We start from the raw sequence: 4,198 nt of genomic DNA, 5'->3' as shown, positions 1-4,198 counted from the left end.
TTATTATTTCTTGCCTATATCTTATAATATGAGAAACTACTTTGGCAATTAATCATTTTTTAGAACTTTAGAATCTGATACCTTATAGGTTTCGTTATGAACATCTTGATCATTGAGCATTATTTTTCTGTGTAAGTTTTCCCAACATGTTATGTTCAAGACAATCCTCTTAGGGGAGCTTCATTTCTAATACTAATTTCTAGTAATTATATTCTAAATATGGTGCTGCAAATGCTTCTTCCAGATCAGAATTTTGGGGAAATTTACTTCCGCATTTCTTTGTCACTTTGACTTAAATGCTCTCAAAGGCACTTGTGGGGAATCATGTTTTGTCATTTTCCTTTCTGCATGATTATCTTCCTTCCCCAGAGGAGCTGCTTGAGGACTAGAGTCCCAGTCACACTCATCCATGGATGACATCTCCAAAGAGGTCACTTGAGGAAGTGTTCCCAATCTTCAGTGTTCATGTGACAAGAGCTGTACCAGGGCAAGTGTACCCCACTGAGCTATATCCTCAGCCCACCAATTGTCTAAAAAAAAAAATATATATATATATATATATTATACAATATGTATATATTATATTGTACATAATATACATATTAATATGTATCATATATAGTATGTTGCTATATTATTTTATTTATATAATATATATTTTTATATAATATAGTGATATCTCAAGTCTTCTAGAGCTAATTTTTGGCTAATTTATTCATGAGATTTTGGTTTTTTCTCCTCCATTCCCCTCTTCCTGATCCTGCTTACCTCCCCACCCCTTCTCCTTCATCCAGTTCTGAAGATTGAATCCAGGTTCTCACACATGCTAGGCAAGTAGTCTAGCCCTGAGCAGCACTCCCAGCCCTGGCAATGACTTTGAGAGATCTCATCAACATTGATTTTGAGCACTAATTATGACACTGATGGGTATAGAGATATTCTCTCTGGCTAACTTTTCTTGAGAAATTGATTTTCTTAGCCATTGCTATAGTCTGTTGGCGGCTGCTCAAAGTACAGTTGTTGAAGCCCAATTCTCAGTGCAACAGCATTCAGAGAGGGGGCCCGTGGGAGGTGATTTGGTCATGAGGGCTCCACTCTCATAAACAGAGTCACTGGCCTTTGAAAGCACCTTCAGGGACCCATCTGCCTTTTCTGCCGCATGAAGACACACAGAGGACAAATCTATGACCAGGGCAGTTTTTCTTGCTGATGACCATCTTCTGAAAGCTACATTTTTGGTTAAATTAAGCCATTTCATTCACATATTCTGAAAGCACCTGGTGGTGCTATCTCAGCTTTTATAGCTGTTTCCCAAAGTCATTCTTTTTAATTCCTTTTTTATTGATAGAAAGGAAGATTTATTTCTTCATGGGTGTTATTCAACCTTTTGAATATATTTATAAATTTACATAAAATATAAAGGTGCTATCACTCAATATTAATTACTCAAAAGAATGTTTTCACTAGAAGGTCATATTTTCTCTCTGGCAAGAACTTTAGTTGATGGACTTTACCATCTCTGCCGTTACTACTTTGTCTCTAAAGGAGCTAACATGAATTTCTGAGGTACCGTGTTTGGGATAGTAAATGCTTGGAAAGTCTGTTAATTTTGGTTGGTATCAAGACATACAATATTCATGAGTGAGCTTAAATGCATCTGAATAACTGTTCAGTTGAAAGATCTGTGAAGGTTTTGTTTCATTTAAAAGGTAAGAAAGGACTATAATCAATTTGGAGCAAAATGTCCACGGTCAGGGGAATGAGACTTTCTTATTAGACCCATATCAAGTGTGTAGGCTGCTCTCAGACAGACCGAAGATCTGCTGCAGCTCCTCTGACTGTGACCTGTCACCAGAGTACCTGAATCCCAGCTGTTTCCTCATCCCTAGGCTGAGGAAAAGAAGGTATCCACAGGGAGAGCAGTGAGAATTACTCTAAATTGTGTAACTGAGCATTTAGCACAGTGCCCGGCACACTTTGGACCTCCCCTGTAAGGCAGCCCTCTGTGGAAAGCCAGTGCGCTTAGAGTGCTGTACGGCTCTCTTGAACACACAGAGGGAGGAGGAACCTTGAGTGATAAGTGGGGAGTGAGGGATATCTGATGAACTCATGCCCTTGGTGGGGAGATGGGCTCCATCCCTGGCCCTGAATCTCTGACAATGGACTTATCTGAATGTGACTTCAAAAGCAGGCATTATGTTGGAGTAAGTGTACTAAATCCTTTGATTTATCACCAAGCAGGTCAAAGCCAAGAGCCACTCTAGATACCTCCCTATTGGTCAGGGTGTATCTGCCACTGCAGGCCACATCCTGTTGTTCCTCTGTGTTCCAGCCTCTCTGGAAGCTCCAGCACTCGGCCCTGCTCATGAGTGTTAAATGCTTAGTTCCAGGCCATGGCCCATGCCTGGCTGCTGTTGATTGGGTGGGGTTCTTGCGGGGGCTTCCTTGGTCCTGATTGTGTGGCTACTGCTCCCTGATGGCGGCCTTTGCTATAGCCACTGAACAGTTCTGACCCACTCAGCACTGAATCCTTCACCTCTCTTGCTTGTGCCAGATGCCCTGATTGGACGGGATAGATGAAGAAAGATGCGGATCCCAAGAACCAAGGCATGAGGGAAATAAGGACATTACTCTTCTGTTCCCCTATGAGAGCCGATGTGCACAACAGCTGCACGTGTAGAGGCCAGAATATGCTCTCTGTGTGGAAACAGCTGGTTCCTTTGCAGAGAAAGTGCCCCTTCACACCAGCATTGGCAGGGATGATAGATAGGTGCTGCCCAGAAGGCCCAGGGAGCATGGCATTTTTCTTCATGCTTTCAGTCCCCCCACAAGGTTGCAGCTCCGTGGTGCTCTTCAGGGCCCATTCTGAAGTACCAGCAGGGACCCTGCCTTTGCCAACTGCACTGGACCTTACAAAGTACGTGCCATCCTGCCTGGCAGTCATAGGGGCTGCATAAGTGGTTGTGCTTCATGCACTCCTACATAGGGCTTTTGGAAGGAGATTGGATTGTGGGGGCTCGTGGCTGGCTTGCTGCTGGAGGTGCATCTGCTCGTGGCTCCACCCTTCCCACTCTGTTTCCTGTCCACCATATCACAAGCAGCTCTCCTCTTCTACCTCTCTGTCGTGCTGTCCTGCTTGGGAGCCCTTTGGCCACAGACGATAAGCATGAGCCAGAATAAACCTTTCCTCCTTTAAATTGTGAGTGTTGGTTATTCTGTCTGTGGGTATGTCCATGACAAGAAAAGCGACTACTACAACGAAGTCAATATATCTTGAGAGCAGAGTCACTAGGCATTTTCATCACAGCACGAGTCTCTTAGAAGAGGCTTAAATGAACCTAGATGAGCTAGCTCACTGCACTCCTGGATGATAAGGCACAGACATGTCTAGCACCATGCTGTTCTGAATACCATAGGCAGCTGTCACAGTCGTAAGCATTTGCATATCTAACCATGGAAAAGGTATGCTAAAATACAGTATGAAAGGGTTAAAAAAAAAAAGTACTCCTATGTGGGGTACTTACAGGGATGGAGCTGCAGGATTGGGAGTCACTCTGGATGAGTCAGTTCATGGCTGCAAAAGGCCAGGACAGGGCTGGCGAGACAGCTCAGCAGACTAAGCACCTACCTAGGCAAGCATAATGACTGGGGTTCAATTCCTGGCACCACATGTCATGTGGGTCTTGCCCCCAGGTGTGCTGAGCTGGCCACTGAGACAGGGCATGGTGGTGCATGCCTATAATCCCAGTGCAGGGGAGGCTGAAAACAGGGGGATCGCTATGAGACTGAGTTGTGTAGTGAGACCCTATACCAAATACATTAAAAGAAAGAAAGAAAGAAAGAAAGAAAGAAAGAAAGAAAGAAAGAAAGAAAGAAAGAAAAGACAAAGGACTAGGACAAACCTGGCCACTCTTATGGATTTTCTAAACACTCATCAAAAAGTGTTTTTCTTTTCTTAGTAGTAAATTCATGTTGTCTTGCTATAACTTTTTAAAAATGTATTTAGTATAAGGTCTACAGGGTCTCACTACACAGATCAGACTCATAGTGATCCTCCTGCTTTCAGCCTCCCAAGCACTTGGATTACAGGTGTGTGCCACCAGGCCTAGTCTTAGACACTATCTCAGTGTGCCCTGGGGGCAGGGCCGGCACGATAGGATGAGAATCAAACCCCAGTCCTGCACTCTGTCCAGGCAGG

This window comes from Octodon degus, unplaced genomic scaffold (assembly GCF_000260255.1).
Source record: "Octodon degus isolate 3935 unplaced genomic scaffold, OctDeg1.0 scaffold00132, whole genome shotgun sequence".
Lineage (NCBI taxonomy): Eukaryota > Metazoa > Chordata > Mammalia > Rodentia > Octodontidae > Octodon > Octodon degus.
This window is presented reverse-complemented; position numbering follows the sequence as displayed.